At 41.1% G+C, this 14,329-nt stretch overlaps 1 pseudogene; it reads right to left on the reverse strand.

Moving 5' to 3' along the window:
• Positions 1–93: 93 nt before the first annotated feature.
• On the reverse strand, positions 94–1,327 carry LOC129530343 (uncharacterized; annotated as a pseudogene).
• Positions 1,328–14,329: the final 13,002 nt, after the last annotated feature.

Consider the following 14,329-nt stretch of genomic DNA (forward strand, 5'->3'; position numbering starts at 1 on the left):
GATCCTGCCCCAAATCCGCAATGTAGCTCAGAATCCGCGATCCAGCCCGGTCCACCACAGCCTTCAGCAGCGACACTCGCAGCCTCCGACCTCTCAGACAGTGAGCCCAGTAAAGCGGTTAGGCGGGCGCCTACAGCTCAGCGCCAGACCGGACTCCGGAAGGCGCCCTCGAGCTCGCGTGGCCCGCAGAGGCGGCTGCAGCTCGGGCTCAGGCGCCGCTGGCTTGCGGGTTCTCCTGGGCTGGCGCGGGATGTTCCGGAATCGCAGGGGCGCATCCCTTGCCGTGTGGCCGTGACTCCCGCCCCTCTTCTCCTCCGAAGAGAGATCGGGGCCGCTCCAGGGGTCATCCGCGGGGATGGGGCTGAGGGTCGGTTCCTGCCCCGGTGTAGCCGCCGCCGGGCAGACCGCCTGGCTTGACCGCAGCCACGGCGACATCTAGCCCCGGTTCTAAGAGGCTGGGCGCGCCAGCCAGCTTGGGAGTTGCCCAGCACCTGTAGCTGGGCGCCCAGGTGGTGGAGCATGGCCTCGGCGGCCTCTGTATCGCGGGTGCCCCTGGCCTGAGAGCCCGCCAGACCCTGACCCTGCCTGGCTCCTCTTCTGTCAGAGCTCCAGACCTCTAGCCAGAGGCCCTCTGCAGCCACAGGGGTTGGGGCTGAGGGCCGGTTCCCGCCCCCGTGCAGCTGCTGCAGGGCAGACCGCCTGGCTTGGCCGCAGCCACAGGGACATCTGGCCCTGGTTCCCAGATGTAGGGAGTGCGGTAGGGCTCGGGAATTGCCCGGAGGCTGCTGCCTGCACACAGAAGACGGCTGCAGCTTGGGTACCCAGGCGGGCTGGAGGTGCATGGCCTGGTCGGCCACTGGATGGCCAGCGCGCCCAGCCTGAGGGCCCCCAGGCAGCGCCTCCCGCCCAGTCCTCTATCTGAGGGAGATCGGGGCCGCTGGCATGGGCACTTGCAGTCACCCCGTGTGGGGTTGAGCGGTGGGTTCTCAATTCTCGCTCCTGAGCAGCCGCCGCCGCCGCCGCCGGGTAGAATGCCTGGCTTGGCGCAGCTACTGGGACACCTGGCCCTGGTTTCTGCGATGCTGGGAGCGCGAGCGGGCTCGGAGGTTGCCAGGCAGCTGCTGCTTGCACACAGAGGGCTACTGCAGCTTGGGCGCCCAGGCGGCGGAGCATGGTCTGGGTGGCCTCTGGAATGCATGCGCGCCAGGCCTGAGGACCCCCCTCGTGGTGCCACTTGCCCCGGTCTTCCTCTGCCAGAGCCTGGAGCAGCTGGAATGGCTACTCTGCAGTCACAGGGGATAGAGTTAAGTTTTCTTATCCCACACATGCACACGAAAAGGTAACTATTCTGTGAGGTAATTAACATGTTCATTGACTTCATTTTGGTAATCATTTCAGAATGTGCATATAAACGCATCACATGCACAATTTTTATAACCTCAGTAAAGCTGAAATAATTAACAGAATTGAAAGGATAAACCCACAGTTCTATAGTCACAGTTGGACACTTCAATACCTCATTTTAATTAATGGATAGAAAAACCAGACAGAAGCTTCATGAGAAATACAAAACTTAAACAACAGTAGAAGCCACTGAGAGCTAATACGCATATACAGGACAGTCCATCCAACAACAGCAGACTATACATTCTTTTCAAGTGTATGTGGAACTTTCTCTAGGATAGGCCATATCTTCGTCCACAAAGTATGTCCTAATCATTTCTAAAAGTTTGAAATCATACAAAATATAATTTACAACCACAATGGAACAACAGATAAGTAAGTGAAAACTGGAAAATTCACAAAAACGTGGAAATTAAACAATACAGTCTTCAACTACCAGTGAGTGAAAAAATAAATCACAAGCAAAATTATAAAACACCTTGAGACAAATTAAAACAAAAACAAAACATACCAAAACTTACTGAATGCAGTGAAAGTAGAGTTCAAAGGAAAATGTATGGATATAAACAACTACATTTAAGAAAAAATCTCAAATCAATATCCTCAACTCTATACCTAAAGGCAGTGGAAGAAAAGAAAAAAAGACTAAATCCAAAGCTAGCAGAAGGAAAGAAATAATGAAGAGCATAATTAGAGCATAAATCAATAAAATAGAAGGTTGGAGAACAGTAGAATAAATAAACATAGATTCTTTGAAAGATCAAGCCTTTCACTATATTGACTGAGCAGAAGATGGAAGACTAATGATTAAAATAATAAATGAAAGCAGAGCCATTACTACCAACTTTACAGAAAGACAAAAGGATTACAGGAGTATACTGTGAACAACTGTCTAACAACAAATTAGGTGCCCTGGATGAAATGAACGAATTGCTAGAAAGACACAAACTACCAAAGTGGCTCAAGAAGAAAGAGAAAATCTGAATAGACCTATAACCTAGGAGACTGAATTAGTAATCGAAAGCGATTACTTGTTATTCATTAATAAAATGCAAGACAAAACCAAAATGAGATGCCACTTTGCATCCACTAGTAAGGCTTTCATAACAATGACACAGAAAATAAATGTTGTCAAGGAGGTGGAGAAATTGGAGCCCTCATGAACTGGCTGCTAGGAATAGAAAATGATGCACTTGCTGTGGAAAACAATTTGATGGTTGTCACAGAATCACACAGAGAACCAGAAATTCCACTCCTAGGTATTATTCACACACAAAAAATTGACAGCAGGGTCTGGAACAGATATTTTTACACTGAAGTTAATTGCGGCATTATTCATTATAGCCAAAAAGCAGACACAACCTGTGTCCATCAACAAATGAATGGATACACAAAATATGATACATAAATAATAGAATATTATTCAGCCATTAAAGAGGATGAAGTTCTGATACATGCAACATGGGTGAAACTTGGAAACATGATGCTGAGTGAAGTAAGCCAGACACGAAAGGACAGATGTTGTATTCCACTGATATGAAATATCTAGAATAGGCAAATTTGTGAAAATAGAATGAAGATTAGTGTTTCCCACAGACTGGGGAGAGGAAACAATGCTGAGTTATTGTTTAATGCGTACTTTATTTCTGTTTGTGATAGAAATGAAGATGCTGGTTGTACAAAACTGGGAATGTACTTAATGCTATTGAATTATATACTTAAATTTAAATCTTTAACACAATTTAAAAATTTAAATATAGATCTGAGAATTATTCATATATCCATTTTTATTTAGAAGTTATTTGATCAATTGCCAAATATTAAGGTTTTTCTGAATATATTTTTGTTATTGACTTAATTTAGTCCTATTTTGCTCAGAGTACAAACTGAGCAAAATTTTGATTTATGATTTAAATCCTTTTGTATTTATTGAGAATTATGTTATGGTCCAGTATTTAATTTATCTTGATTAATGTTCCACATACACTTGAAAAGTAGATCTGATGATCGTCACCTTTACTCTGTTGATGTCTGTTTCACACATTTCAAAGTTTCACTAGGTTCACCCATTTAAGATTGTTAATTTTACGAACTGGCCTATTTTGATTATGACTCGACACCTTTATCTTTGGCAGTACTCCTGAAGACCACTTTATCTAATATTAATATGGGCACACCAACTCTTTTAGGATTAGTATTTGCATGGCACATTTACATCTATACTTTTGCCTAACTGTTGTATCTGTATATAAAATGTGGTTCTTGTGAGCAACATAGTGTTGGGTCTTGTTTATTTATTTATTGTTTAATCTCATCTGAAAATCTGAACATTGAAACTGAGATATCCAGTCCTTCTATATTTACGTATTAGAAACAGGGTCTGGCTCGGTCACACAGGCTAGGCTGCAGGGGCATGATCATAGCTCATTGTAACCTTGAACTCCTAGGGTCAAAGGATCCTCTCACCTCAGCCTCCTGAGTAGCTAGGAATGCAGGGATATGGCACTGTGCCTGGCTAATTTTTTATCATTTAAATTGTTTTTTTGCAGACACAGGATCTCACTATGTTGCCAGGGCTGATCTCAGACTCCTGGTCTCAAGTCATCTTCCCACCTCAGCTCCCAGAATGCTGGGGTTACAGGCATGAGCTGTGAAGGCTGGGCCCTTTTATATTTAATGTAATGGTTGAAATGACTAGATTTAAGTGTACCCTGTTGCTCTTTGTTTTTTGTCTCTGTTTCTTTTTTTCTTGATTCATTCTTTAGTGTGATTATTTTTTAGTCTTCTATTTTCTCTTTTCTGCTGGCTTTTTAGCTATATCTGTTTGTTTCAATTTTTTAAATTGTTAGTTGAAAGATTACAATATGTAGGCCAGACGTGGTGGCTCACACCAGTAATCCCAGCACTTTAGGAGGCTGAGGACTGCAGATCTCATGAGGCCCAAAGTTCAAGACCAGACAGGCCAATATGGTGAAACCCTGTCTCTGCTAACAATACAAACCAATCCAGGCATGGTGGCATGCTCCTGTAATCCCAGCTACTTGGGAGGCTGAGGCATGAGAATCGCTTGAACCCAGGAGGTGGAGATTGCAGTGAGCTGAGATCAAACCACTGCACTCCAGCCTGGGTGACAGAGCGAGACTCCGTCTCAAAAAAAATGTCGCTATGCTACATCTCCTTTGCTGCGTGTCTCTTGTTTAAATTCTTTTAAACTAAGAAGACAAGAACTGATGTCTCCTAACAGCCATCAACAAAACTTTTGGTTCAGTTTCAGCAATAGACACAAATTAATATGCAAAAAAACTGAAGTAGGTATGGAGAAGGGGAGACAATAGAGTGGAATGCATTAATAGAACTGAATAGCAACAAGAATCCAGATTGAAACAATAACTTTATAGAATGTGCCACTTTAAGATCACTTTCCAACTTGTGGTTTATGACAAGAACTTTTATATAAACTTGAAATAAGGCTGTAAAAGCATTACAAGGAATGAGTATCAGTAGTAATAACAGCAATCCTATATGGTATTTGTAATTAGCTAGGCTTTGCTTTAGGCCCTTGTCTTATATAAATGCATTTAGTCTTATTCTAGCAGATTATCTGAAGATTAGAGGATTGAGATAGAGGGGGATTAAAAACAAACAACAACAAAGCAAAACAAAATGTGTGTAGCATTACAATTCTGGTATTTGTACACAAGCAATATGGCTACAGTGTCTCTACTATCAACTACCATTTCAGACTGCCTCTTAGTAAGATGACTAGAATTGCCACACTAATTTTCAAACACCTTTAATGAACACATAGAATTATTCTTAAGTGCATTATAACTATGAGTAATACTAACTTTATATTAGTAGATCCATTATTGTCCTATCTTACAACCCATTCTTTTCAGTCCATTTAACTCTCAGGCCATATAAACCTTGAATACTACCTTTTGAAGTTTCTTGCATACGGTTCCATTCTTCAATTATTAATTGAGAATCAACTACACTAAAAATGCTGTACTGTATACAAGTTAGCGAGGCAGATGCTCTCTACCTACAATGAGTTCACAGCCTAAGACAAAAGAATGAATAAGAAAAAAATGTATTTAGAATTCATTGACAGCCTGGGTGCGGTGGCTCATGACTGTAATCCCAGCACTTTGTGAGGCCGAGGCAGGCAGATCATGAGGTCAGGAGATCGAGACCATGGTGAAACCCCATCTCTATTAAAAATACAAAAAATTGGCTGGGCACAGTGGCAGGCGCCTGTAGTCCCAGCTACTAGGGAGGCTGAGGCAGGAGAATGGAGTGAACCCGGAAGGTGGAGCCTGCAGTGAGCCAAGATCGTGCCACTGCACTCCAGCCTGGGTGACAGAGCAAGACTCCATCTCCAAAAAAAAAAAAAGAAAAAAAGAAAAGAAAAGAATTCATTGACAAATGCAATAATAGGAGTAAGGAGTTATCAAACCAGGAATGATTTACTTAGTAGTTAGCCTGTCTAGAATCAGGAAAACCATTTAGAAAATTACCATGATAATAAAAAAAAATAGAGTTTTTAGTGTAGGAAAGGGAGTAAGAATTGAGAGGAAAATGGCTTTGAAATTATTTTCAAAATTAGAATAGCATTTCACCGATTTTACATAGAAGAAGAGGAAAACGAGATCTAGGTTAATTCACATGTTTCCGGTTTGTTTGGCCGGATAAATAATTATGTCACTCAGAGAAAGTATTAGAGGGGATCAGGTCTAAGAATCAACAGATGATTATTTTCATGTTTGATAAGCTTGTGAAACTACTAAGTAGAGGTGTTGAATAAGCAATTACATATATGGAACGAGAAAGCAGAACTTTTATAATTATTAATATATAAAAACAATTGAAATCAAATGATCACATATGGTTACCTAGGGAGAATATATATAACAAAATAAATGACCTGCCAGAGGGGAAACCTCAGATATATTTAACATTTAATTGGTCAACAGAGAAGGAAGAGTTAGAGAATTAGGAGAAGGTCTGAGAAAGAGCAGAGTTGGAATGTTCCAAACACAAAGGAATGATAGATGATTTAGGTGATGTATATTTCAATTACCCTGATTTGATCATTACATGTTATATGCTCATATCAAAATTTCACATATGCTGTATAAATATGTACAACCACAATTTTTCAATAAATACAAATTTTAGGAAAATTAGAGTTATTGCAACAAATAGAAGATATTGTTTCATTAAAAATGGTAGTCGATATTTTTTAAATCTACAGATAAAAAATAAAAATTACTAGTAAAATATATATGGAGTTTTTAATGAGAAGTATTAATATGCAATGATACTTCTTGTCTCTCAACTAATTTATATATTGAATTCAATTCTAATCGAAACAACTTGGAACTTGAAAAACAGTCTGAAATTCATTTGGAAAAATAAATGTCTGAGTATAAATAAGATATTTTTGAAATCCATAAATAATTTAGGTGACTTCCAAGAGCATATATTAAGATATTCTCAAGGGTTACAATTTTTATTATTATTATTATACTTTAAGTTTCAGGGTACATGTGCACAATGTGCAGGTTAGTTACATATGTATACATGTGCCATGCTGGTGTGCTGCACCCATTAACTCGTCATTTAGCATTAGGTATATCTCCTAATGCTATCCCTCCGCCCACCCCACAACAGTCCCCAGAGTGTGATGTTCCCCTTCCTGTGTCCATGTGTTCACATTGTTCAGTTCCCACCTATGAGTGAGAACATGCGGTGTTTGGTTTTTTGTCCTTGCAATAGTTTACTGAGAATGATGATTTCCAATTTCATCCATGTCTCTACAAAGGACATGAACTCATCATTTTTTATGGCTGCATAGTATCCATGGTGTATATGTGCCACATTTTCTTAATCCAGTCTATCATTGTTGGACATTTGGGTTGGTTCCAAGTATTTGCTATTGTGAATAGTGCTGCAATAAACATACATGTGCACGTCTTTATAGCAGCATGATTTATAGTCTTTTGGTTATATACCCAGTAATGGGATGGCTGAGTCAAATGGTATTTCTAGTTCTAGATCCCTGAGGAATCGCCACACTGACTTCCACAATGGTTGAACTAGTTTACAGTCCCAACAACAGTGTAAAAGTGTTCCTATTTCTCCACATCCTCTCCAGCACCTGTTGTTTCCTGACTTTTTAATGATCGCCATTCTAACTGGTATGAGATGGTATCTCACTGTGGTTTTGATTTGCATTTCTCTGATGGCCAGTGATGGTGAGCATTTTTTCATGTGTTTTTTGGCTGCATAAATGTCTTCTTTTGAGAAGTGTCTGTTCATGTCCTTCACCCACTTTTTGATGGAGTTGTTTGTTTTTTTCTTGTAAATTTGTTTGAGTTCATTGTAGATTCTGGATATTAGCCCTCTGTCAGACGAGTAGGTTGCGAAAATTTTCTCCCATTTTGTAGGTTGCCTGTTCACTCTGATGGTAGTTTCTTTTGCTGTGCAGAAGCTCTTTAGTTTAATTAGATCCCATTTGTCAATTTTGGTTTTTGTTGCCATTGCTTTTGGTGTTTTAGACATGAAGTCCTTGCCCATGCCTATGTCCTGAATGGTAATGCCTAGGTTTTCTTCTAGGGTTTTTATGGTTTCAGGTCTAACATTTAAGTCTTTAATCCATCTTGAATTAATTTTAGTATAAGGTGTAAGGAAGGGATCCAGTTTCAGCTTTCTACATATGGCTAGCCAGTTTTTCCAGCACCATTTATTAAATAGGGATTCCTTTCCCCATTTCTTGTTTTTCTCAGGTTTGTCAAAGATCAGATGGTTGTAGACATGCCGCATTATTTCTGAGGGCTCTGTTCTGTTCCATTGATCTATATCTCTGTTTTGTTACCAGTACCATGCTGTTTTGGTCACTGTAGCCTTGTAGTATAGTGTCAAGTCAGGTAGCGTGATGCCTCCGGCTTTGTTCATTTGGCTTAGGATTGACTTGGTGATATGGGCTCTTTTTTGGTTCCATATAAACTTTAAAGTAGTTTTTCCAATTCTGCGAAGAAAGTCATTGGTAGCTTGATGGGGATGGCATTGAATCTACAAATTACCTTGGACAGTATGGCCATTTTCATGATATTGATTCTTCCTACCCATGAGCATGGAATGTTCTTCCACTTCTTTGTAACCTATTTCATTGAGGAGTGGTTTGTAGTTCTCCTTGAAGAGGTCCTTCGCGTCCCTTGTAAGTTGGATTCCTAGGTATTTTATTCTCTTTGAAGCAATTGTGAATGGGAGTTCACTCATGACTTGGCTCTCTGTTTGTCTGTTGTTGGTGTATAAGAATGCTTGTGATTTTTGTACACCGATTTTGTATCCTGAGACTTTGCTGAAGTTGCTTATCAGCTTAAGGAGATTTTGGGCTGAGACAATGGGGTTTTCCAGATATATAATCATGTCATCTACAAACAGGGACAATTTGACATCCTCTTTTACTAATTGAATACCCTTTATTTCCTTCTCCTACCTAATTGCCCTGGCCAGAACTTCCAACACTATGTTGAATAGGAGTGGTGAGAGAGGGCATCCCTGTCTTTGCCAGTTTTCAAAGGGAATGCTTCCAGTTTTTGCCCATTCAATATGATATTGGCTGTGTGTTTGCCATAGATAGCTCTTATTATTTTGAGATACGTCCCATCAATACCTACTTTATTGAGAATTTTTAGCATGAAGTGTTGTTGAATTTTGTCAAAGGCCTTTTCTGCATCTATTGAGATAATCATGTGGTTTTTATCTTTGATTTTGTTTATATGCTGGATTATATTTATTGATTTTCATATATTGAACCAGCCTTGCATCCCAGGGACAAAGCCCAGTTGATCATGGTGGATAAGCTTTTTGATGTGCTGCTAGATTCAGTTTGCCAATATTTTATTGAGGATTTTTGCATCAATGTTCATCAGAGATATTGGTCTAAAATTCTCTTTTTTGGTTGTGTCTCTGCCCGGCTTTGGTATCAGGATGATGCTGGACTCATAAAATGAGTTAGGGAGGATTCCCTCTTTTTTTATTGATTGGAGTAGTTTCAGAAGGAATGGTACCAGTTCCTTCTTGTACCTCTGGTAGAATTCGGTTGTGAATCCATCTGGTCCTGGATTTTTTTTGGTTGGTAAGCTATTGATTATTGCCACAATTTCAGAGGCTGTTATTGGTCTATTCAGAGATTCAACTTCTTCCTGGTTTAGTCTTGGGAGGGTGTATGTGTTGAGGAATTTATCCATTTCTTCTAGATTTTCTAGTTTATGTGCGTAGAGGTGTTTGTAGTATTCTCTGATGGTAGTTTGTATTTCTGTGGGATTGGTGGTGATATCCCCCCTTTATCATTTTTTATTACGTCTATTTGATTCTTCTCTCTTTTCTTCTTTATTAGTCTTGCTAGTGTTCTACCAATTTTGTTGATCCTTTCAAAAAACCAGCTCCTGGATTCATTAATTTTTTGAAGGGTTTTTTGTGTCTCTATTTCCTTCAGTTCTGCTCTGATTTTAGTTATTTCTTGCCTTCTGCTAGTTTTTGAATGTGTTTGCTCTTGCTTTTCTAGTTCTTTTAATTGCGATGTTAGGGTGTCAATTTTAGATCTTTCCTGCTTTCTCTTATGGGCATTTAGTGCTATAAATTTCCCTCTACACACTGCTTTGAATGTGTTCCAGAGATTCTGGTATGTTGTGTCGTTCTTGTTGGTCTCAAAGAACATCTTTATTTCTGTCTTCATTTCGTTATGTACCCAGTAGTCATTCAGGAGCAGGTTGTTCAGTTTCCATGTAGTTGAGTGGTTTTGAGTGAGTTTCTTAATCCTGAGTTGTAGTTTGATTGCACTGTGGTTTGTGAGACAGTTATAATTTCTGTTCTTTTACATTTGCTGAGGAGAGCTTTACTTCCAACTATGTGGTCAATTTTGGAATAGATGTGGTGTGGTGCTGAAAAAAATGTAAAGTCTGTTGATTTGGGGTGGAGAGTTCTGTAGATGTCTATTAGTTCCACTTGGTGCAGCGGTGAGTTGAATTCCTGGGTATCCTTGTTAACTTTCTGTCTCGTTGATCTGTCTAATGTTGTGGGTGTTAAAGTCTCCCATTATTATTGTGTGGGAGTCTAAGTCTCTTTGTAGGTCACTCAGGACTTGCTTTATGAATCTGGGTGCTCCTGTATTGGATGCATATATATTTAGGATAGTTAGCTCTTCTTGTTGAACTGATCCCTTTACCATTATGTAATGGCCTTGTCTCTTTTGATCTTTGTTGGTTTAAAGTCTGTTTTATCAGAGACTAGGATTGCAACCCCTGCCTTTTTTTGTTTTCGATTTGCTTGGTAGATCTTCCTCCATCCTTTTATTTTGAGGCTATGTGTGTCTCTGCATGTGAGATGGGTTTCCTGAATACAGCACGCTGATGGGTCTTGACTCTTTATCCATTTTGCCAGTTTGTGTCTTTCAACTGGAGCATTTAGTCCATTTACATTTAAAGTTAATATTATTATGTGTGAATTTGATCCTGTCATTATGATGTTAGCTGGTCATTTTGCTCGTTAGTTGATGCAGTTTCTTCCTAGCCTCAATGGTCTTTACAATTCTGCATGATTTTGCAGTGGCTGGTACCGGTTGTTCCTTTCCATTTTTAGTGCTTCCTTCAGGAGCTCTTTTAGGGCAGGCCTGGTGGTGACAAAATCTCTCAGCATCTGCTTGTCTGTAAAGTATTTTATTTCTCCTCCACTTATGAAGCTTAGTTTGGCCGGATATGAAATTCTGGGTTGAAAATTCTTTTCTTTAAGAATGTTGAATATTGGCCCCCACTCGCTTCTGGCTTGTAGAGTTTCTGCTGAGAGATCCGCTGTTAGTCTGATGGGCTTCCTTTTGTGGGTAACCCGACCTTTCTCTCTGGCTGCCCCTAACATTTTTTCCTTCATTTCAACTTTGGTGAATCTGACAATTATGTGTCTTGGAGTTGCTCTTCTCGAGGAGTATCTTTGTGGCGTTCTCTGTATTTCCTGAATCTGAATGTTGGCCTGCCTTGCTAGATTGGGGAAGTTCTCCTGGAAAATATCCTGCAGAGTGTTTTCCTACTTGGTTCCATTCTCCCTGTCACTTTCAGGTACACCAATCAGACGTAGATTTGGTCTTTTCACATAGTCCCATATTTCTTGGAGGCTTTGTTCGTTTCTTTTTATTCTTTTTTCTCTAAGCTTCCCTTCTTGCTTCATTTCATTCATTTCGTCTTACATCACTGATACCCTTTCTTCCAGTTGATCGCATCGGCTCCTGAGGCTTCTGCATTCTTCACGTAGCTCTCGAGCCTTGGCTTTCAGCTCCATCAGCTCCTTTAAGCATTTCTCTGTATTGGTCATTCTAGTTATACATTCGTCTAAAGATTTTTCAAAGTTTTTAACTTCTCTTCCTTGGTTTGAATTTCCTCCTGTAGCTCAGAGTAATTTGATCATCTGAAGCCTTCTCTCAACTCGTCAAAGTCATTCTCCATCCAGCTTTGTTCTGTTGCTGGTGAGGAACTGCGTTCCTTTGGAGGAGGAGAGGTGCTCTGCTTTTTAGAGTTTCCAGTTTTTCTGCTCTGTTTTTTCCCCATCTTTGTGGTTTTTATCTACTTTTGGTCTTTGATGATGGTGATGTACAGGTGGGTTTTTGGTGTGGATGTCCTTTCTGTTTGTTAGTTTTCCTTCTAACAGACAGGACCCTCAGCTGCAGGTCTGTTGGAGTACCCGGCCATGTGAGGTGTCAGTCTGCCCCTGCTGGGGGGTGCCTCCCAGTTAGGCTGCTCAGGCGTCAGGGGTCAGGGACCCACTTGAGGAGGCAGTCTGCCCATTCTCAGATCTCCAGCTGCGTGCTGGGAGGACCACTGCTCTCTTCAAAGCTGTCAGACAGGGACATTTAAGTCTGCAGAGGTTACTGCTGTCTTTTTGTTTGTCTGTGTGCTGCCCCCAGAGGTGGAGCCTACAGAGGCCGGCAGGCCTCCTTGAGCTGTGGTGGGCTCCACCTAGTTCGAGGTTCCCGGCTGCTTTGTTTACCTAAGCAAGTCTGGGCAATGGCAGGCACCCCTCCCCCAGCCTTGCTGCCGCCTTGCAGTTTGATCTCAGACTGCTGTGCTAGCAATCAGTGAGACTCTGTGGGCGTAGGACCCCCCGAGCCATGTGCGGGATATAATCTCCTGGTGCGCCGTTTGTTAAGCCTGTCGGAAATGTGCAGTATTAGGGTGGGAGTGACCCGATTTTCCAGGTGCCGTCTGTCACCCCTTTCTTTGACTAGGAAAGGGAACTCCCTGACCGCTTGCACTTCTTGAGTGAGGCAATGCCTCACCCTGCTTAGGCTCGTGCACGGTGCGCTGCACCCACTGACCTGTGCCCACTGTCTGGCACTCCCTAGTGAGATGAACCTGGTACCTCAGATGGAAATGCAGAAATCACCCGTCTTCTGCGTCACTCTTGCTGGGAGCTGTAGACTGCAGCTGTTCCTATTTGGCCATCTTGGCTGCCAGCCCTCCCAGTATGTCTTTATAGCAGTGAGAGAATGGACTAATGCAGTTCCTTCTCAATTTAATATTTTCCCCATCAACTCTCTCCTCCATGGAATAATTTACTTCCACCATTTTGCCCCCAACATTTCATGGGGGAGGATGACAAGGCAATGTTGCCCATCATTTAGGCAAAGATGCACAGAAGCTATGCAGCATGCCCATGACTACAAAGCTACTGGCTAAATACCAAAGCACAGTAGTGTGACACAAGCAAAGACCTGACTTGATGTAGGTCATTTCTTTCAATCATCAATCAATCAAATGGTCTTTTTTAAAATCAGAAATTCTTGTTATTAACCATATATTCTATGTGTTTATGGAAATAATTCCAGGTGAGTTCCTTAAACATAGGCACATAAAAATGAATTTTATGTGAATATAGATATTAATTCTTGCCACTTGTGTTGTGATTTGCGTCTTTAAGACACTTCACAAGCATCATTAACTAATTAGGCTTCAAGAAGCCTCTCTGGAGGTAGATATGTATTGCCTCATCTTGCAGATAAGGAAACAGTATGCAGAGAGATCACACAAAATTCAAAAAACCCAGCAGTGAGCCCCAAATAATTTTCTCATCATTATTTCTTCCTCATATAAAAGTCCTCTACAAGAAAAACTCTAAATTCACACCACACCAGGGGCTCTGTGTGTAAATCACAAGAGCTGCCTGCTACACAGAGGAACATGTTCATCACTGAAGAATGTTTACATCAACTGCATCATGGGTTACTTGAGTAGAAGCCGGTAACACATATTTGTAGGTAGGCATGGTGGATTCCTTTGTAGCAATGTGAGTTACAAAACATAGCTGCTAGAAAAGAGGGAATGAAACACCGAATAATCAAACAGAAATGGGTAAAAAGCAAAAAAAAAAAAAAAAAGTGTAAAAAATGTGAGTTCCTTTCATTCCTTTTAGAGTAGGGAGTTCCTATGATTTCCCTTATTTCACTTAAAGTTAAAAAGGTTCAAAATTAGTAGGAAGGCCCAAACATCCCCTTCTGGGGGTTTGAGGGATTGTCAGGCAGACACCACTTAATTTACCACCAGACAAATGACAGCTAGTGGAAGTGACCATGTTGGCAGGTGGCCAGGAGTCACAGCTGGACACCATCTTGCCCTGTTGCCTCCTGGGTGCACTCTGTCTGTCTCTCACCTGCCTTTCTCTCTCTCCTTTTCCAGCTCTAAAATGGAAATCACAGATCCAACTGACACCAGAGTTGCATATAAACACTATGATAAAGTGCTTTGTGGGAACCAAGCCCTTTGTGAATTGTAAAGAGGGTATTTGTGATGGTAATAATTCCTCCTCTAACCAATACCACATCCTATACCTGGAGACCAGGCGGCCATTCCTGGATGTCTGTACTTTTTCCCTG

The sequence above is a fragment of the Gorilla gorilla genome, chromosome Y (assembly GCF_029281585.2).
Source record: "Gorilla gorilla gorilla isolate KB3781 chromosome Y, NHGRI_mGorGor1-v2.1_pri, whole genome shotgun sequence".
Taxonomy (NCBI): domain Eukaryota; kingdom Metazoa; phylum Chordata; class Mammalia; order Primates; family Hominidae; genus Gorilla; species Gorilla gorilla.